Source organism: Schistocerca americana, chromosome 1 (assembly GCF_021461395.2).
Source record: "Schistocerca americana isolate TAMUIC-IGC-003095 chromosome 1, iqSchAmer2.1, whole genome shotgun sequence".
Classification (NCBI taxonomy): Eukaryota; Metazoa; Arthropoda; class Insecta; order Orthoptera; family Acrididae; genus Schistocerca; species Schistocerca americana.
The window spans coordinates 1,122,811,497-1,122,834,724 of NC_060119.1; positions in this window are offsets into that span (position 1 = coordinate 1,122,811,497).

Here is a 23,228-nt window from a genome sequence, read left to right on the forward strand (position 1 = left end):
GCATCCAGTAAACATTGCAGAAAATTTGCTTCTAACGTAAACAGGAACTTAAATGTTGCCTAGCTTTGACTATTCAGCTGAAACCATTACAGGGGTTGAAGAAAATTATGGAAGTAGTGCAAGAAATGCATTCTTGAACACTAATGCAGGTCTGGCCAAGCCAGCAGTTTGTGCTGTTGTATTTGACAAAAAATGGTTCAAGTGGCTCTGAGCACTATGGGGCTCAACATCTGAGGTCATCAGTCCCCTAGAACGTAGAACTACTTAAACGTAACTAACCTAAAGACATCACATCCCCTCCATGCCCGAGGCAGGATACGAACCTGCAACCGTAGCGGTCACGCAGTTCCAGACTGAAGCGCCTAGAACCTCTCGGCCACACCGACCGGCTGTATTTGAGAAAGAACGCCACTGTGGAAATGTGAGTTAATTGTGTCGGAGCTTGGTGAATTCAAACATGGACAAATTATTGGTACTTGTATTGTGGGTGTTTGCATAACCAACGTAGCTGAAGTCTCTAGTGTTTCAAGAGGCACCGTATAGAACATACCTATCACGTGCAGGGAAAGCGAAAGAACATCATCCAATAAGTCACAACACAACGTGACGAACGGTCATTGAAGAGTATTGTGACGAAAACTAAGAGCACGACAGCTGCATCAGGTACTGCAGAACTGAATTTCGCACTTGCGAACCTGGTCACCACCAAAACGATTTGAAGGGAGCTCCATAAGCAGCGAATTTCAAGGTGAGTTGGAATTCAAAAAATGACGAATCAGTTATGCAAATGCCTATAATAGGAAACTGTGGCGCCGAAATCATAAAACCTGGACTGTGGAACAATGGAAGAATGTCATTTGGTCAGGTGAGTCATGCTTCACACTTTTACAGCTTCTGGCAGAGCTTTTGCCCCAAGAGTGAAACATTGCGGGCGTTCGGTGATTGTTTGGGCACTCATATCGCGGTGTTTCATGGTTACTCTGCTAGGCTGTGTTACTGCCAAGCATTGTGTGACCATCTGGGCTGATCAGGTTCAAACCATGGTACAGTGTTTGTTCTCCAGTGGTGACACTGTGTTCCACGATGACAAGACCTCCTTTCACACAGCTCGCATCGTCTAGGACTGATTTTGTGAACGCGAGGATGAGAAGTCGCATCTCTCCTGCCACCACAGACACCATGACTCAGTATTATTGTGCCTCTGTAGTCTGATTTGGAGAGTAGGGTGTGTGATCGCTATCCACATCCATCCACTATTTTGCATGAATCATGATACGAGAGTAGTTTGAAAACTGTGCAGGACTCGCGTTTATCTATTCCGACACGATTGGAAGCCTTCAATGTCAACGGTTTTGCTCCACCGAATTAATTACGGTAATGTTTTGCATTTTTGGTGTTCCCATATTTCTTTCCCGCCTTTTTTGCTGAGACAACATAGCGGTAATCAAACCATCAAAATGTAAGTCGGAATTTTGCATACGCAGTGTAGTGGTTCAGTAGCGACGTTTCTTTTCCAGTTCGATCTGCATCCTTTCTATCTCCTTCCCGCTATAGAAAAATCTGCTTTATTTTATCTTTCAGAGTAAAATTCTTCGTAGTCTGATAATAGAAATTTTTTTCTCCATTGTTAGAATCGCTGTATTACATTTTCAACATGGTGGATATTGTGTAGCGGACTCACAGCAAGCAGTGCACCGGGTCACTGACAAACGACGAAAGCCTTGCGACGTGGATCAGTAGCACGTGACTTACTGACGAAAATGGCAGATAGTAAACAGAGGCAGGTGACAACAGGAGACGGGAGTGAAGACGTTAACAGTATTCCATACCCTTTACGATCGCAAACGGTGGGTTCCCGTGTGGAAACTGAACTAACCATGTCTGTAACACGTGAAAGTGACCCTAAAGTCCAAACTCTTCCCACTGCAGCTACAAATGACTTCAGTTCGTTAATGCAAATGCTGAAACAACTGTTTCGCGCAGTAAATGAGACTATAAAAACACAAAAGGAGACTGTTAACGCCCGATAAGATGCTGTAAGCGAATCACTGAAAACGCTTGTACTGTTTTTCTTAAGTAAGACGGACGCATATATATGGCGGTCTGATCTAATTTTTACTAAATGTATAAAAACGTGTTCCGTCTAAGTTTGAGTGAAGTGTAAAAAGAAGAACTGTTGTAACTTATCGTGACGACTCAAGAGGACAATGGCTTTATAAAAGAGCGCTCAATGGACATGAAACGGGCATAAAAATCTGCCGTCATTGTAGTACTAAGCGTAAGGTACGATATATGTTTTAGTTGTAACAAATATTTGTTCTGGAAATACTGAATCATTTAGTAGTGCTCATTCCTATCATCTCCTCAGTATTATTTTCATTTTAATTATGCATTTTCCTAAGACTACAGACACCCAGATCAGCAGTCCAATGTGCGTGTTACATTGACAAAAAGAAAACTGTTTTATCGTCTTCGTGCATCAGCTTTAATATTGAATTTCCCTTTTGCGTGATGTTACAGTTGTTTTTGCGCCCTTAAGTTCTGGTCCCTTAGGAAATTGTTTTGTCATAACAATAACTTCACGACCGGGTATGATCGCATCTACGATCATGAAGTAATTAGAAAGACGATAATGCAATGTCTTAATCAATAGCACGCTAGCTGCGACTGCTTCAAGCCACGCGAAACTGCAAACAAAGACTATTCATATTTTACAATGCAACATTTTACGACAATGGTCAATAATCCATGATTCTTACGCCAATTCTGATTGATAAAACAGTAAGAGAAATCTCAAATTCCAACTTTTCCATTAAATAACAACATCACTTTTATTATGTTACATCACACTTGATTTATTTAGCATCAGCACTCTGTCGCGTAACAATTATTAGCCGGTGGAAGTTAATTTAAATGCACTCAGTCCCGCACGCTCGTTGCTGTCGCTATCAGACCAATCATTGTCTGGAAACTGACATTATTATCGGGTTCTTTTTCTTCAGATTGTAAAGCAAACAGGAGCGATCTGTCCATAAAGGTGTCATACTTATGAAGCTCTCGGTGTATTAAGAAAGTTGAAGTTCGGTGGAAGGTCGTACCTCTATCCTGTGTAAAATAAAGCTGCACTCCACAAATAAATTAAAGGAACATTTTTTTTCGAGCCCCATTAACTGTCTACCATTGCGTCTAAATACCTAAACTCCTCCCGAAAAGGCCATGAAGGCCCAACGGAACCGACCGGCCTCCGTGTCATCCTCATCCCACAGGCGTCGCTGGATGCGCATATGGAGGGGCATGTGGTCAGCACACCACTCTCCCAGCCGTATGTCAGTTTCCGAGACCGGACATCCATTCAAGGGCTCGGCGAAATTTCAAGTACACATACAAAATTTAAAAAATGAAGGACACAGCGCAGGAGTTCATGTGGGCTGTAAGGTGGGTTAACAATTTCACACTGACACCAAATTTTACCACAGTTCTGCCCAACGTCACAGTCGACGTATCACAGCGTGGGAAGGTCGTCACACCCCCGTCTTACCCACATTTCATCCCTTCTTTTGACGTCTCTAGGATGGATGTCTGAGACGCAACACCCAGCGCTGGAAATCATTCGGTTTTCTTATGAGTAGCCCAGGAAAACATTCCAGACACACCACCGCACAGAATCGACTTAAAAAGGACTCAGGGAGTGGCATAAAGGACGCCAGTGAAACCGCGACTTCACTTCGGGCGATGACTGCTACACATTTCGCGGTCAAAAACGACAGTTCGCAATGCGATGACTAACAGGACGACGTTCTTGTCAACGTTAGACACTAATGGGGCTGAAACCCCATTAAACGTCATCTGCTCTGTGCGGATGCTAGCCACATTGGTGACACTTCGGTTTCATCTCCAGGCTGTGATGGCTTCACTTACACAGCTTGAAGCTGCATTGAATGGGCATCGCTGTTATGGGCCAGCTGTGAAGATCCAACGGACGTCCAACACGTCTGAGTCCGCCCATCGGTCTGCACCAGTGGCCAGCCCAGTTACTGCTCACACTGGCTTTGACCTCTCACCTGTGGTCGAGTGGGAGGTCGCTTCATGGTTTGGCAGGCGGCAAAGGACTTCCTAGGGGGCAGCACGTAAGGCCTCCCCAGCTAGTTTCAGGTGCTGTCCGTGGCTGACACTGTACGTCAGCAAGATGCAGTCGCTTATCCTGCTTCAGAGGAAACCTCTCAGCCAGCAAGATCTGGGCAGTCACAGAGGGTGGGATTATTGAGAACTGTGAGCTCCAATGTTTGGCGCATTATGGGACCCTTTAAGGACATGGCTGGCAAGGAAGGGAAGAAAGCCAATGTGCACTCCTTGTGCAAACCTGCTGGAGTCATTCCAGATGTGGAACGGGCCCTCCCGGAGGCCATGAAGAGAACAAGTTGCAGCCGGCTGCATGTGATGACTCACGTCGGTAGCAGTGATGTATGTTGCTTTGGATCAGAAGACACTCTCTCTGGTTTCGAGCGGCTGTCAGAATTGGTAAAGGCTGCCGTCTCGCTTGCGAGATGAAGGTAGAGCTCACCATTTGCAGCATAGTCGGCAGGACCGATTGCGGATATCTGGTACAGAGCCGAGTGGAGAGTGTGAATCAGAGGCTCAGACGGTTCTGCAACCGCGTAGGCTGCATATTCCTCGACTTGCACCCTAGGGTGGTTGGGATTCGGGTTCCAGTGAGCAGGTCAGGTATCCACTACACGCAGGAGGCGGCTTCACGGGTAGCAGGGGCTGTGTGACGTGGACTGGGCGGTTTTTTGGTTTAGAGGGTCTCCGAAAAACACAAGAAGGGCTTCAGTCACAAAGGGTGCAGGCTGGACACAGGAAGAACGTAGATCCAGAAACCATCGGTATAACGGTTGTAAATTGTCGTGCTTGTGACAGGAAAGTGGCAGAGCTCCAAGCGCTAATAGAAAGCACTGTTCCTCAAATCGGTATAGGCACTGAAAGCTGGTTAAAGTCGTAAACAAAGTCAGCCGACATTTTTGCGAAGGACCTAACGATGTTCAGAAAGGATAGGCCAAACACAGTGGGCAGTGGCGTCTTTGTTGCTGTTAGAAGTAATTTATCTTGTAGAGAAATTGAAGTAAATAGTTCGTGTGAGTTAGACTGAGTACAGGTCTTCCTTGGCAACCGGAAGAAAATAATAACTGGATCCTTTTATCGACCTCCCAACTCAAATGATACAATTGCTGAAAGTTTCAAAGAAAACTTGAGCCTAATTACAAACATGTTCCCCACCCATACAGTTATAGTTGGTGGTGACATCAATTTACCGTCGATATGTTTTCGAAAATACATGTTTAAATATGGAGGTACGCACAAAATATCGCCCCAAATTGTGTTAAACGCAATCTCTGAAAATTACTTCGAACAGTTAGATCATGAGCCCATCCGGGTGCGAAAACACTCTTGACCTCTTAGCCACAAATAATCCTGAGCTGATAACGACCATTGAAACGGATACAGGGGTTAGTGAATTGTCGTAGCGATATTGAAATATGTAACTCCAAAACATTCCAAAAATAAACGAAAAATGTACCTACTCAAAAAGGCGAATAAAATTTCACTTGACGTGATCCTGAGAGGCAATCTCCACTCCTTCCAAATTAACAATGTTATTGTAGACCAGATGTAGCTTGAATTCAGAGAAGTAGTATCGACAGCAGTTGAGAAATTTATACCAAATAAATTAACAAACCGTGGAACTGATCCGCCTTGGCACACGAAACGGGTCACAACACTGTTGCTGCAACACCGAAAAAAGCATGCCAAATTTAAACGAACGGAAAATCGCCAAGACTGGTGATCTCTTACAGAAGCCCGAAATTTAGCGTGGGCCTCAATGCGAGATGCCTATTATAGTTTCCGCAACTAAAGCTTGTCCCGAAACCGACAGAAGACCCAAAGAGATTCTGGTCGTATGTGAAATATGCTGGCAGCAAGACACAGTCAATGCATCATTCTCAGCGCCATGAAAGTGTTGCTAAAGCAGAGTTACTAAACACAGCCTTGCGAAATTCCTTCACCAAAGAAGATGAAATAAATATTCCAGAATTCGAATCCAGAATAACTGCCAACATGAGTAACGTAGATACCCTCGGAGTAGTGAAGCAACTTAAATTACTTAATAAAAGCAAGTCTTCTGGTCCAGACTGTATACCAATTACGTTCCTTTCAGAGTATGCTGACGCTATAGCTCCATTAACAATCATATACAACCGCTCGCTCGACGAAAGATCCGTACCCAAAGACTGGAAAGTTGCACAGGTCACACCAATATTCAAGAAAGGCAGTAGGAGTTATCCACTAAATTACAAATACTGTGTTCGAACAGTATGAATTACCCCGAAGAGAACGGTCTGTTGACAATATAGTCAACATGGATTTAGAAAACATCGTTCTTGTGAAACACAATTAGGTCTTTACTCATATGAAGTAATGATTCCGTATTTCTAGATTTCCAGGAGGCTTTTGAAACTGTACCTCACAAGCGGTTTATAGTCAATTTCGTGCTTATGGAATATAGTGTCAGTTATGTGACTGGATTCGTTATTTCCTGCCAGAGAGGTCACAGTTCGTAGTAATTGACGGAAAGTCTTCGAGTAAAACAGAAGTAATTTCTGGTATTTTCCAAAATAGTGCTATAGGCTCTCTGCTGTTTCTTATCAATATAAACGACTCAGGAGACAATCTAAGCAGCTGTCTTAGGTTGTCTTCAGTTAATGCTGTCATTTATCTTCTAGTAAAGTCATCAGAAGATCAAAACCAATTGCAAAACGATTTAGAAAAGATATCATTATGGTGCGAATATTGGCAGTTGACTTTAAATAAAGATAAGTGTGAGGTCATCAACATGAGCGTGAAAGAAATCCGTTAAACTTCGGTTACTCGATAAATCAGTCATTTCTAAAGGTAAATTCAATTAAATATCTAGGAATTACAATTACGAACAACTTAAATTGAAAAAAAAACATACAGACAATGTTGTGGGGAAGACGAACCAAATACTGCGTTTTATTGACAGAACACTTAAAAAATTCAACAGATCTATTAACGGGACAGCCTGCACCATGCTTGTTCGTCCTCTTTTGGAGGACTACTTCGCGGTGTGGGATCCTTACCATATAGGGTTAATGGAGTACATCTAGATGGTACAAAGAAAAGCAGCACGTTTTGTATTGTCGAGAAATAGGGGAAAGAGTGTCACTGACATCATACAGGATGTAGGGTGGACATTGTTAAAACAAAGGCGTTTCTCGTTGCGGCAGGAACTTCATAAGAAATTTCAGTCCCCAGCTTTCGCCTCCGAATCCGAAAATATTTTGTTGACGCGGCCTACATAGGGAAGAGCGATCATCATAATGAAATAAGGTAAATCAGAGCTAAAACGTAAAGATATAGGTGTTCCTTTCTGCCTACTACTACGTCATCCTACTGCTCATCGCACTGCAAACTGTCGTTTTAGACAGCGAAATGTGTGGGAATCAAAGCTACAAGGGCAGGGGCCTTTATTTATTTATTTACTGACACGTCTAGATCCTTAGGACGAGATTGAGGAGCAAATCTCCAAGGTCACGGAACTTGTCAGTACATGAAATTACAACATAGAAGTAATAACTGCACTACAGTGAAGGAAAAAATTTTCAAATGCGTGTGAATTCCTAAGCGACCAAACTGCTGGGGTCATCGGTCCTTAGGCTTACACACTATTTAAACTAACTTAAACTAGCTTATACTAAGAACAACAGACACACACCCATGCCCGGTGGAGGACTTTAATCTCCGGCGGGAGGGGCCGCTCAGTCGGTGACACGACGCCTCTAACTGCGAGACCACTCCGCGCGGCTAGAGTTAGGGAAGTGCGATCCAAATGTACATCGGACTTCTGCCTAGTATTAACGGAGTTAAAGCTGATAACTCTTGGGAATAAGCTGATATTGTTAACATTAAAAGACAGTAAAGAATATATACCTCGATAGGCCAACGTCAGGACACCCAGACTAGTGAACAGGGGTCGGAAGAGGTTCGCGAACTTACAGCGCTTATTGCCCAAACTGCCCGTTTCTGAGCCAAAAATATCCTTTGATAATGCGAAGAATTACCCCAAAATATAATACCATACGAAATAAGCGAACGAAAATAAGCAAAGTACACTAATTTTCGTGTCGAAGAATCACTTACTTCAGATACCGTTCAAATAGTAAAATTGGCAGCATTAAGTCTTTGAACAAGATCCTGAACGTGGGCTTTGAACTACAGTTTACTATCTATTTGAACAGCTAGAAATTTGAACTGTTCAGTTTCACTAATATGCCCAGTCTGTGAAACTAAAACGTCGGGGCCGTGCTGGGTACTCGCGCGGTCCATGGCGTCTTGCCACGGTTCGCGCGGCTCTCCCCGTCGGAGGTTCGAGTCCTCCCTCGGGCATGAGTGTGTGCTGTTCTTGGCGTAAGTTGCTTTAACTTAGATTACGTAGTGTGTAAGCCTCGGGACCAATGACCTCAGCAGTTTGGTCCCATAGGAACTTACCACAAGTTCCCAAGTTAAAACGCCGGGTTTTCTTAAATTGTTATGCCAGCCCCCAAGGCCTTTTCGAGTAGATTCCGTGCACCCGTGTGTCTTAACTAATTATCTCGATCAACCGTGAGAAAACCGCGTGAACGCAGAGCGGTGCTGTTCTGACCTCTATCGCAGAGGCGTCAAAAGAAGGGGCGAAATGCGGGCGAGAAGAGTGTGTAAGAGGCACGAGCAGATGTAATTTCGATGTATTGCTCATGCGCTGCCTGCGATATGCAAGGTATAAGAGAATCTCTGACCAGAGAGCAGTGTTGACTGCAGTAGGAACTATGTAGCTGTAGCAGTAAGTTGTTGCTCGTCTGGAGTCTGCTCTGGTCTGGTATGGTGTATCGTGTTGGCTGGCCCGGTGCAGCGATGCCGGATCCTGAGTATTATTGTATAAGGTAAAAAGCAGCCTCGCGCATATGTAGTAATGTTATCTCAAGTGCCACGTAAATTTTTTAAAACTCTCGTAATAATAATCTTCCTCATAAAAAGTAACTTTTAACTAGCAACCACTTACTGCTACAGCTACATAGTGCCTACTGCAGTCAACACTTCTCTCTGGTCAGAGATTCTCTTATACCTTGCATATCGCAGGCAGCGCATGAGCAATACATCGAAATTACATCTGCTCGGACCTCTTACAAGTGTGACTACCTTCCCACTGAGTGACACCTCCATAGTGGCGTTGAGAGGAATTGATGTGGAACTTGCGCAAGTTTGACATCATTAACCAACGTTGCACATAACACGGGCTGTTGCATGTGTCGAGACATGGTGTTCGAAGCGTCTCCTATCGCGACGGTGATGTCGCAGGGCGTCACACTTTTGCAGCATTATAGAAAGATTGTAACCACCTTTGAACCAAATTTCAGTCCGATACCTCGAAGTGAGAGACAATTACGGCGTTTAGAAAAAGCGACTCTTTAATTTTGTTGCGCAGTGTATATAAAGTAGTGGCTCGTTGGCGTATTTCTTCAAGTAATTCGAACAATTGAAATCGGAATCCTGCGCTAATTTATGTGCGTAGTGTTACCCTCGGTTAGTTCGCCTCTGTAACTGAGTGGCCAGGGTACTTATTCTGTATCTTTCCGCCATTGTGCCGATTGTTTCAGTACTCAAGAGCACCGAACGGTCTATACTCGAAATAGAGCCCCTGCATTATTCAGTATGCATTTCGGAAGCGATGCCGTTCGGGTCTAGAGAACCGAAGCGCTCTTGGTTCGCGTCGCGCAAGCCAATCAAAAGCAAGCGGCTGCAGATCCTCGCATGCGCACTGCAGCGCGCACAGCGCCACGAACACAAAGCGGCTAGCATACGACACAGGCGCGCCTTTCTTCGAAGAACCGAAAATTGTGTTTACGTTGCCATAACGCATGACGCCGCATTCCATCGAGCTGACGTGCTCGCCTTCATCGCTCTTGCCTACTCCTTAACAGTACCAAGCGCAGTATACTCATTTCCATGATTCTCAGCTGAAATGCTTAGAAATTTTTACAGTTTCCCCGACCGCATGTTTCCATGCACACATAATAACGATAGTGTATTTGACTGTATTCTGCAGGTTCTCGTAAATACCGCATTATGGCATCTTATTCTCATTCACACTGACATCGTGTTTTGGATTTTACATTTCGGAAAATGAGTCAGGAATAGTGTTTAGTACCACATTGTACTAATACATCTACAAAAACACCCGAAAAACTGCTTCTGTGAGTTTCAAAGAATAAGAAGATAACCAGAATGTTGTTATAACTCGCTCCTAGAGATCCAAATGATTAAGTTGCCCACTTCCCTATATGACACGTCAATGATTTGGATCTTAAAAACAAAATTGAAAAACGCACTCTCGAGAGCTCCTGCAGTTCGTCGAAGTTTATAACATGCATCTCATGAATGAAAAAATGTTTCGTATATGGTGCCTCAGTCTAAAACTATTACGGCGGAGATCTTTCATCTCTGTCTACTGTTGTTGACGGTTCGATCGCAGATAAATACTTGTGTCTAACCGCATACTCGGAAATCGCTACATATTCGAAAAAAAAAATGGTGAATTATTTCTGACATGAAAAAATATAAAGGTCTCTGTCGGTTGTTTTACTCACAGCAATTTCATCTCCAGCAATTTCATATTTCGTTTTACAAACACACATAAATCATGAACTCATTACTGAGGAAGTGCGCTCTTTCATGTAAGTAATAACGAATATTATAGAAAAATTTAAACTTACACGAATAACAATGTCTCAGAACGTGTTGCGTAAATGAAGAGGAAAAAAAAAAAATTTGGCACTTTCCTATCGCATTCCCGCGCGCAAATCACTTGGCCACGCGAAACAACAGAATCGTGGTGCTCAATTCTTGTACTATTGCGTAGAGGAACGTAGGCTGACTTCGTTGCCAAACAGTGCTGCGTAAGCCATAAATGCGTGATTGTCTGGAAGGTTTCCAATATCAGACTTCACATAATTGCTTTCCATTGTTAGTTGAAAGTTGTAAACACGTTTCGATATTTACTAACTAAACAATCTCTATTGTCAATAACAATCACGGTAAAGCCTAACCTAAAATGTTCGCATTTAAAGTAAACCATTTCTGGGAGAAAGTACACAAAGTCACTAGTAACGTCAGTTCACACTCATGTAATATATGTAAGCAGAGACGATGTCTTGATATTTAATGATCTTTAAACTCTTATTTGCATAAAAATAACACGTATTTTGAGAGGATATTGACCGAAAACGTTATTTTTTTAATGTAATCATTCACACTAACAACCTAACCTAACCATATTTCTAACAAAGGAAAATAGTCTATTATGAATTCACTTTCGAACCAGATGCATCACTAAATGCAAAGCTAAAACCGCTAAATATGTTTAAAATAATAAATTATAGGTGTGCATAAACCACAGCTCACTGATCGACAGGGCCACACCGAAATCCAAAAACTCTAGGTAGAATTGTCGTAAAATCGGTGGGGGGACCGTTGGGTAACAGGTCTCAGAAGCTTACTGAATAGGGTATTTGGATAAACAACCGAAAATAACGTCACCACCGAGAATAAGCTACTACATCTACATCTACATGCATACTCCACAATCCACCATACGGTGCGTGGCGGAGGGTATTTATTTATTTATGCATTTATTTTACCTGGCAAGATTAGGGCCTTCAGGCCCTCTCTTACACCTAACCAGGCATACTCAGATTCAACAAATTTCAGTTTCTACAGAACATTAAGGACATATAACATGTTATACAGTATTAATGTTAAAAAAATAGAGATTATAAACGTAGTACAATGATAATTATAACAATCACTAAATAATTATAACAATCAAGAATAATAATAATAATAATAATAAATGACTATGTACATGAAAGTAAACATATTTTTCTTTTATGAATGTCAGCCCTATTGCTAGTTGGGAATTTTCTCGTTATATTCTTGCAGCTTGTGAGTTATTCTCATCAAGCAGAGACATAAGACGATAGAACGGGGTGAAAGAGCTGTAGAAGAGGTAGAGAGGTTAGGCGAAGAGAAACAGAATGGTAAAATTCGAAGCTATGATGGAGAGGAGAAAGAAAGAGATGAGAGGGGCACAACAATGGTGGCTATACCGTCCCTAATATGTAAGCCTTGAGTTCCCTCTTGAATGTTGAGTGGTTCTGGATAAGACGCAGATCACAGGGGAGCGCGTTTCATAGTCGTATGGATGAGATGGAGAATGACACGGAGAAAGATTTTGTGTTATGTAAAGGTACAGCCAAGATGCTAGATGTATCCGATCTGGTATTGCGGTTGTGGAATGATGATAGGTGTTTAATGTGAGAAGATAAGTATTGGGGGCACCAGTGGCTAAGAAATCGATGAAGTAAGCACATCGTGTGGAGATCGCGTGCCTTATGTGGGCGTATCCAACGTAGCTGGGAGTATGAAGGACTGATATGATCATACACCCGTATATTGCATACGTGTCTAACGCAAGCATTCATCACTAGCTCGAGGCATCTCGAATTTTCACTATTTGCGCCGTGTTGAACTACATCACAGTAGTAAAGATTAGGCAAGACTAGTGTCTGGACTAATTTTTGTTTAACATGGGTTGCAAATATTTTTCTAAATTTTTGAATTGCATGTAGGGGGGGAGAGAGATTTCCGGCAAGCTGTGACTGTTTGTTCTTCCCAGTTTAGGTGTTCATCCAAGATTATTCCAAGGTCTTTTACTGTTTTTTGGTATGGTAGTTGGGTACCATTGAGGAGTATTTGAGAGACTGTTTCGCGAAAGTACCGACTGATTAACTTTGGATGAGATATAAATATGACCTGGGATATCTTGGGGTTTAGTTTCAGACCTAGGTTCTGTGCCCATCGAGAAACAGAGCAAAGATCTGCGTTCATACTCGCTACTACGTCAGCAATGTTCTTGGGGCTTGCACTTATGTACAGTTGGATGTCGTCGGCATATAGATGGTACTTGCAGGAGTGAATCACAGAAGAAATATCATTAACGTACAGTGAGAAGAGTAATGGACCAAGGACGGAGCCTTGGGGAACTCCAGAGCGCACGTTTTTCCATGATGACTTTTCCGACCCACAAATGACTTGTTGACTTCTGTTTTTGAGGTAGCTGTCGAACCAGTGTCTTGCGCTGTTTGAGAAATTCAGCTGCTTCATTTTAATCAGCAATATATCAAAGTCAACTGTATCAAAAGCCTTGCTGGGTACCTTGTACCACAACTAGCATCTTCTCTCCCTGTTCCACTCCCAAACAGAACGAGGGAAAAATGACTATATGTCTCTGTACGAGCCCTAATCTCTCTTATCTTTGTGGTCTCTCCGCGAAATGTAAGTTGGCGGCAGTAAAATTGTACTGCAGTCAGCCTCAATTGCTGATTCTCTAAATTTCCTCAGTGTCGATACACGAAAAGAACGCCTCCTTTCCTCTAGAAACTCCCACCCGAGTTCCTGAAGCATTTCCGTACCACTCGTGTGATGATCAAACCTACCAGTAACAAATCTAGCAGCCCACCTCTGACTTGCTTCTATGTCCACCCTCAATTCGACCTGATAGGGATCCCAAACGCTCGAGCAGTACTCAAGAATAGGTCGTAATAGTGTTTTATAAGCGGTCTCCCTTACAGATGAATTATATCTCCCCAAAATTCTACCAATGAACCGAAGACGACTATCCGCCTTCCCCACAACTGCCGTTACATGCTTGTCTGACTTCATATTGCTCTGCAATGTTACGCCCAAATATTTAATCGACGTGACTGTGTCAAGCGCTACACTGCTAATGGAGTATTGAAACATTATGGGATTCTTTTTCCTATTCATCTGCATTAATTTACATTTATATATATTTACAGTTAGCTGCCATCCTTTACACCAATCACAAATCCTGTCCAAGTCATCTTGTATCCTCCTACAGTCACTCAACGACGATACCTTCCCGTACACCACAGCATCATCAGCAAACAGCCGCACATTACTATCAACACTATCCAAAAGATCATTTATGTAGATAGAAAACAACAGCGGACCTACCACACTTCCCTGCGGCACTCCATATCTACATCTACATCTACATTTATACTCCGCAAGCCACCCAACAGTGTGTGGCGGAAGGCGCTTTACGTGCCACTGTCATTACCTCCCTTTTCTCTTCCAGTCGCGTATGGTTCGCAGGAAGAACGACTGCCGGAAAGCCCCCGTGCGCGCTCGAATCTCTCTAATTTTACATTCGCGATCTCCTCAGGAGGTACAAGTAGGGGGAAGCAATATATTCGATACGTCATCCAGAAACGCACCCTCTCGAAACCTGGACAGCAAGCTACACAGCGATGCAGAGCGCCTGTCGTGCAGAGTTTGCCACTTGAGTTCGCTAAACATCTCCGTAACGCTATCACGCTTACCAAATAACCCTGTGACGAAACGCGCCGCTCTTCTTTGGATCTTCTCTATCTCCTCCGTCAACCCGATCTGGTACGGATCCCACACTGATGAGCAATACTCAAGTCTAGGTCGAACGAGTGTTTTGTAAGCCACCTCCTTTGTTGATGGACTTCATTTTCTAAGGACTCTCCCAATGAATCTCAACCTGGCACCCGCCTTACCAACAATTAATTTTATATGATCATTCCACTTCAAATCGTTCCGTACCCATACTCCAAGATATTTTACAGAAGTAACTGTTACCAGTGTTTGTTCCGCTATCATATAATCATACAATAAAGGATCCATCTTTATATGTACTCGCAATACATTACATTCGTGTATGTTAAGTGCCAGTTGCCACTCCCTGCACCAAGTGCCTATCCGCCGCAGATCTTCCTGCATTTCGCTGCAATTTTCTAAATCTGCAACTTCTCTGTATACTGCAGCATCATCCGCGAAAAGCCGCATGGAACTTCCGACACTATCTACTAGGTCATTTATATATATTGTGAAAAGCAATGGTCCCACAACACTCCCCCGTGGCACGCCAGAAGTTACTTTAACGTCTGTAGACGTCTCTCCATTGAGAACAACACGCTGTGTTCTGTTTCTTAAGAACTCTTCAATCCAGCCATACAGCTGGTCTGTAATTCCGTAGGCTCTTACTTTGTTTATCAGGTGACAGTGCGGAACTGTATCGAACGCCTTCCGGAAGTCAAGGAAAATAGGATCTACCTGGAAGTTTGCATCTAATAGTTTCTGGGTCTCATGAACAAATAAAGCGAGTTGGGTCTCACACGATCGCTGTTTCCGGAATCCATGTTGATTCCTACAGAGTAGATTCTGGGTCTGCAGAAACGATATGATATGCGAGCAAAAAACATGTTCTAAAATTCTACAACAGATCGACGTCAGAAATATAGGTCTATAGTTTTGCACATCTGCTTGACGACCCTTCTTGAAGACTGGGACTACCTGTGCTCTTCTCCAATCATTTGGAACCTTCCGTTCCTCTAAAGACTTTCGGTACACGGCTGTTAGAAGGGGGGCAAGTTCTTTCGCGCACTCTGTGTAGAATCGAATTGGTATCCGGTCAGGTCCAGTGGACTTTCCTCTGTTGAGTGATTCCAGTTGCTTTTCTATTCCTTGGACACTTTTTTCGATTTCAGCCGTTTTTTCGTTTGTGCGAGGATTTAGAGAAGGAACTGCAGTGCGGTCTTCCTCTGTGAAAGAGCTTTGGAAGAAGGTGTTCAGTATTTCAGCTTTACGCGTGTCATCCTCTGTTTGAATACCATCATCTTCCCGGAGTGTCTGGATTTGCTGTTTCGAGCCTCTTACTGATATAACGTAAGACCAGAAGTTCCTAGGATTTTCTGTCAAGTCGGTACATAGAATTTTAGTTTCGAATTCACTGAACGCTTCACGCATAGCCCTCCGTACGCTAAGTTTGTGATCGTTTATCTTCTGTTTGTCTGAGAGGTTTTGGCTGCGTTTAAACTTGCAGTGAAGCTCTCTTTGCTTTCGCACCCTCACCTCCGATGAACACTCACCATCTAGGAGAACGTACTGGGTTCTATTACGTGAGAAGTCTTCGAGCCATTCACATACTTGGGAACCAATCCCATATGCTAGTACCTTAGGAGTCTGCAGTGGACTCCGATCGGTATGAACGGTGCAGAATAGAGCCCCAGAACAGGTGGCTTCTGTGTGGGGGATCCAAATTCGATTCCCAGGACTGCCAGGTATTTTTACAAGGTGGAGGACTTGATAGGGGTGCACCCAGTCTCGTGATGCCAATTGAGGAGCTATTCAATCGAGTGGTAGATGCTCCAGGTCACGAAAAATGAAAATGGACAGCAGGGTAGTCAGGTGAGCCGACGCATCCAATGACACCACCAGCAAAGTATCACGCAGCTGTACGTCGATACCGAGGGGCCGCTATGGCCTGTGGGCGGCGTGTACACTCGGTTACCCTGGTAGTCAGGTGCCTACAGAGCTCGCCGCATTTTGCCAGTGTTTTCCAGTGACGCGACGCGCGAGTACACAACTGCCGTATCGGCAACAACAGGGGCGTGGGTGGCAGGCGCCGGACGGGACGGGGCGGGACAGGACAGGCGGACAGCGCGCGTGAAATTTGAGCGATAATGCGCGCCATAAATCCGGGATCGGCGGCGCTGTGTACGCCGCCTCCGCTACCTGGAGGCTCGTAAATCCCGGCCGGCTGTTGTGACGGCCACGTCCCGAGGGGGGCGTGACGGATGGCCGCCGACGCCGGCTGCGGCGACGCGGCGCCGCCCCGACACGGCGGGTCACACGCACTTCCGCCCTCCCCCCCCCCCCCTCCCCACCCGCCCTTCAATAACTGAGCCCTGAAACTCTGCTGACCTCGCCATCCGGTGCTCAGGTGCGCGTCGATAGACAGACTTTTTGTTAGAAAATTGCAAACAACAGGCAGTGCACGATGCACCTTTCGCTCTGCAGTGGGGTTTGTGTTGCTTTGAATCTTCCTGTCGGGTTAAAATTGCCTCCCCGACCTGGAATCGATCAGACAATTGTCTTTTAAAAGCAATCCTTTTAGTGATAGAGCTATCACTTTTGCGATGTGGACGAGTTGTGTGTAACTATACTCAACAGTTCGATTCTGCTACCACAAACTCGTAAGCAAATATCAGGTAGCATGCATTAAGAAAATGGGGAAATAATAAAAGGAGAGTCGGAAGAACAATATACCTTCAAGTTTAGAACCTAACTGTTCCCCAAAGGCCATAAGTTTTACAAACTGACTTTTTATTATTATTAAAAATTTTAAATGTTAATGACATTCTCCAACAGCCGTGTAACTGAGATATTATCTTATTTTGTTTTGAAGGCTACCAGTTTCGGCATTCCACTATGCCATCTTCAGCCCCCATATGCATATCTCCAAATAAATGATAATGTCATATAGTGCCATAAATCCCTGGACGTCATGAATTCAATCGTTTCACTATATAACACTACTGTCCGCTAGTGCTATACTATAACCTCAAAGTTGGAGGCAGTTTGTACAATGAAATTATTTTTATTCAAGCAATTATAGTATAAAGAAGCAGAACAGTGTTACCCTCTGAGAGGAATTTTGTTATGTTGACCGTGTTGTACCTAACGGGGGTGGCTTATCGGAAGTGAAAGTCAAAATTACGTAAATATTTAAGCAGTAGCAAACAATATTTTACCTATCTACACTGTTCAAAGAATAAGGAAAACGGTCGCTAGCCTAATTAGGCATAAGAATGAGTAACATTCTTGTTCAAGAAAATAGATATGAGTAACTTTAATCGCCAGACACACCCTATACTTTATCACCTGAGAGTGCAATGAACTCTGACACCTGCATATGTTCACGGTAAGGTTCGATCTGACAGAGCAGAACAAACTATTTGCATAAATATTACAGATAACAATACACACTATTACTTTCAGGGCTTATTCAAACTGAATAGTCTTCTTAACATTACAATTAATATTCACTGTAGAATCATAAATTGGACATAGGTTCAGTATTAACGATAAAGGATGACAGCCAAAACAGTTGCAGGATAAAAGTTTATTAAAATTCTTGACCAAGGTTTCTAATGAAAGTGTCCTACTGTTCAGGATTTTTTACTTCTGATGAAGGTATATTTATATATACCGAAACATTGGTCAAGAATTTTAATAAACTTTTATCCTGCAACTGTTTTGGCTGTCATCCTTTATCGTGAAGAATTTCAACAGTTGCTGTTGCAGCCATGTTTAAAATCTTGAAATAGGTTCAGTATTACTTTTCAATCATTTTTCTGTCTGACAAAAAATTGTAAATGTAGTTCACTGCAAAATTATGAACTGGTCATAGGTTAAGTCTCTCTCAGCTAAATACTTTTCTATTTAGAAAGAAAGTTAAATGTATTTCACTAACAAACAATTTCTCACTAAATTTTGAATAAAAAATTTACTGTTTTCATACATAGTGGTCTTTCTATTAATTGTTATTTATCATGAGCATAAAAGATAAACTGTGGATCCTATTACATTATTAATATGCACTTTCAATACACAAGAGGTACCCAATATTGTACAGAATTTGACTTAAACAGCAACAGCATTTAAAACTTTCTGTAATTAAGTAACTTCGTACATTTGAACTATTTTCAATGGAGGGGTGCCCTTAATCTTGACCAACGTAGCAGAGCAAACTGAACACACTTTCAATACACCAGAGAAACAAGTACTTAGCAAGCATGAACATATAACTCTCAATAGTTGCAGTTCTCTACTTTTACTACAGTGAAACACAAATTTGAGATATTTCTAAGATCCTTTCAACAAACAATATTAATTTTTGCACACTCTATTGCATATTAATTTTAATGAACATTCAATATAGGACTCTCGGTAAACACTTTAGCGTGGGAGGGACCCTAAGTGGACATTTGACTGAGGATAAATCACGGTAGGTACAAGAGTTCAGTCAATTTTTTACGTTATATTTGGGCACACTATAACATGCTATGAGCTGATCCTTCACAGTACATTACTATAGTGTTCCATTACAGTGATGGCACAATGTGGTGGCAATTGCATGCTGGTAGGTAGATTTGCAGCTAGAATTGCTGGACTCTATAATTTCTTGGTGACGATGATAGATACCAATTCCAGAATAGTTCCAGCTCTTTATCCATCATCCGAGGCATTGGAAAGCGTCAGGAAAAGCCTATCTCGGAGTCAGCACAATACAAAGCTTTTACATGAGCAGTTGATAGTTTTGTAGCTTGTCCCCGACTGACTCTTTGTTCCACCTTTCTATCCGTGCCAACCACATTTTGCGCGCACTACACACTTCCGTTCCCGAGGGGAAGCACAATACCTTTTACATACAAAAGAACTAAGAACCCTAAGTGAAGTTCAGCAGTTTACATAACAGCAAACAAACATTTTAAATAAAACAGAACATTTGCATATATTGGTAGTTCTACACAAAATTATTTAAATAAAATTATTTAATTTTAAAGATCACCAAAGAGATTATATGAGGAAGACAAAAGATCATCTGCTCATATTGTGCATATTACAGAGATTACACTTCATTACAGTATCGAATTAATGGTAAACTAATTACAGAAGTTCAACGATGGGATGTTGAACAAGATAGAAAGTTAAATGAATCAACAAAAGGTATGTAGTGTCTAAGCTATGGTGTTACAACTAGTGCTTCATTCAAAGACTTGACAGCAACTTCCGACCCCTGTTCACTAGTCTTCTTCGAGTGAAGCACTAGTGAAACGATTGAATTCACGACTTTCAGGGATTTATGGCACTACATGACATTATCATTTATTTGGAGAGATGCATATGGGGGCTGAACATGGCACAGTGGCATGCTCAGGTCCTATCCATACAGATGACACATCCCCTGTTGTTCTGAATGCATTTAACCAATTTAAAATTGATTGCCATCCAGGAACACGTTCGCTCGGGTTTACTTCAAATCGCAAACAAAAATCACACTGCACTGCACTGGTCGAGTGGGAATTCGAGAAATAAACTTGAGCACAAAATGAGGCTCCTCACGTGTCCACTGCATTATCGCAACCCCAACAACAATGGAATACAAATCTCCCGTCTGTCACTATAAAACACGCCCATCTCCCCTCTACTCGACCAACAGTGTCGCCACGAGTGACTTCTAATAAAGCAATTTACCGCGCTCCACCCTGTTCAACTTCATATCACTTATGCCCTCCTTGACGTAGTTACGTGGCTAAAGCCTCTTCTCGGTACTTACCCTTCGAAGGCAGACGCAGCCAGATTACACACGCATTGTGAGAGAGGACAGCAGTCCCCTGCGTGATTTGACGCGGCCCGCAAAGTATTCGTCTCTTGTGCGAAGCTCTTCATCTTAGAGCAACAACTCATCACTATTATTTGTTGGATATACAGTGTGTCCGGGCTTGAGGTATACACAAACAAATGCTTAGAATGGAAGAACTCTACATTTTATGTTGATGGGTAAATCCGAAATCGATAGTGTACTCAGCAAGATGTGATCCTCGCCATTGACAGTGGACACGTGAACGCCACAACGAAAGATGCAGTCCGTGCCACGGTTAGCAGAGTTGAAATCTGCAACACGTGTTCAGCAGCGTGCAAGAAGAGAATGGAACGTGGTTTTTCCTTCACTTAAATCCATTTATCAGTAGGACGCAACTCCTCGAGAAACGGGAAGTTTGATTTCAAAAGCTGAAAAACTTCCTAAAACGAATGTGAATGAAGAGGCAGTGGAAGTGTGCGCGGGGCTTTCACTAGAAGCCCAAGTAAATCCTTTAAATAAGCTAGTAGAGGAACTGGCCGTCTTCCGTTCGAAGGTACAGGACACTGTGCACAAAGGTCTCCGGTTGCGTGCTTACAAACTCCAACATTTGCATTGCATTAAGTCTTAGGATAACCATAGTCGATGTGAGTTTGCTGTTGAAATGTTGCGTCGTCTAGAAAAAAAAAAAAAAAAAAAAAAAAAAAAAGAACAACGAGTACCCTCATTTACTGCTTTTCAGTGACGAATCTACCTTCCACGTCGGTGGCAAAGTTAACGGACATAACTGTCGAATATACGGAAATGAGAGTACGAAAGGCACACACCAAAAATTAACGTGTCGTTGGGGTTATGGTTCAAATGGCTCTGAGCACTATGGGACTTAACATCTGAGGTCATCAGTCCCCTAGAACTTAGAATTACCTACACCTAACTAACCTAAGGACATCACACACATCCATGCCCGAGGCAGGATTCGAACCTGCGACCGTAGCAGTCGCGGGGTTCCGGACTGAAACGCCTAGAACCGCACGGCCACCGCGGCCGGCTGTGGTTGGGATTACGTAAACATGATAAGACTGGTCCTTTTGTTTATGGAGTCTACAGTGACACGGCACCCTATATTGCCCCCCGATGTCATTTTCCAGCAGGATGGTCCCCCATCCCACAATCATGGATGGGGATGTTGCCACATATCTCAACGAGACGTTTCCTAAGCGCTGAATTGGAAGGGGTCCCCATTGCCTGGCTCACTCGGTCTCCCCATCTGATCCCGCTGGATTTCATTGCATGGGGGTCTATCAAGGACGTTGCTCATACAACACAGGTTCGAGATCTGGTAGATTTGACACAACTTATCTACGTCACAATAAAGGCCATAACACCTGCCCTGCTTATGAACAGGTGACGAAAGTGGAGTAACGTTTCGATAGCTGTCGAACTGCAAACAATGCGTACATTGACCTGTACCAACACGCATAATAATGTTTCAGCTCCTGTGTACAACGTTAGACAAATAAAGTTATGAACTTTAATTTGGCCGGCCGGAGTGGCCGTGCGGTTCTGGGCGCTATAGTCTGGAGCCGAGCGACCGCTACGGTCACAGGTTCGAATCCTGCCACGGGCATGGATGTGTGTGATGTCCTTAGGTTAGTTACGTTTAAGTAGTTCTAAGGTCTAGGCGACTGATGACCTCAGAAGTTAAGTCGCATAGTGCTCAGAGCCATTTGAACCATTTGAACCTTAATAGGTACTGAAATATGAACAATTTTTTATGTATCTTTAGTCTAGACACCCTGCGATTCGGTATATGTCTTGCACCATATTTTTTACTTTTTACAGCTCCCTCCCTTACAATGAAAGCTATTTCTTGATGTCTTAACAAAGGCCCTATCCCTTCTCTATGTCACACATTATTTTTCTAGCCTATTGTGCGAGAACATCCTCATTCGTTACCAGTGTACCAAATTTTCAGCGTTCTTCTATTGCACATCTTAGATCATTCCGTTGTCTTCTTTTCCGGCTTCCGCCGAGTTATAGTACACTTTCATACAACAGTGAGCTCCAGACGAACATTCTTAGAAATGTCTTCCGCAAATTAAGGCGATTTTTGATACTACTAGAACCTTTGTTGGTCAGGAATTCTTTCTTCACGTGTGCTAGTCTCCTTTTTATGTCCTCCTCGTGCAGGCCGTCTATTATTATTTTGTGTCCAAGTCAACAGACTTTCTTCACTTTGTCTACTGCATGTCCCCCAGTTCTGATGTTATCTTTCTCACTAATCTCATTCCTGTGACTTCTTATTACTTTCATCTTTCTCCATTTACTCTCAGTCGATATTCTGCGCTCAGCAGGCTATTCATTCCATTAACTATGTTCAGTAACCCTTCTTAGTTTTCACTGAGGATACAAATGTCATCGTCGAACCTTATCATTGATATTCTTTTGTCATTAACTATAGTCTCAGCCATGAATTTATCTTTTATTTCCGTCATTGCTTCTTTGTCATGGAGATCCAACATGTTACGAAGGTATCTTGATTTTTCTTAAGCGGTGCTTCCATTATTAAGCGATCTAATGCCTTTACGTTAGAGAAGCCAACCTTATCGTCTTCTAACAGATCCTCATTTTTCTTTTCCATTCTCGCGAATATTATTCTTATCAGCAGTTTCGGTCCATGAGCCATTAAGGCGATTTTGCAATAGTTCTCGCCTTTATCTGCCTTTGCTGTCATAGGAATTATACACTCCTGGAAATTGAAATAAGAACACCGTGAATTCATTGTCCCAGGAAGGGGAAACTTTATTGACACATTCCTGGGGTCAGATACATCACATGATCACACTGACAGAACCACAGGCAC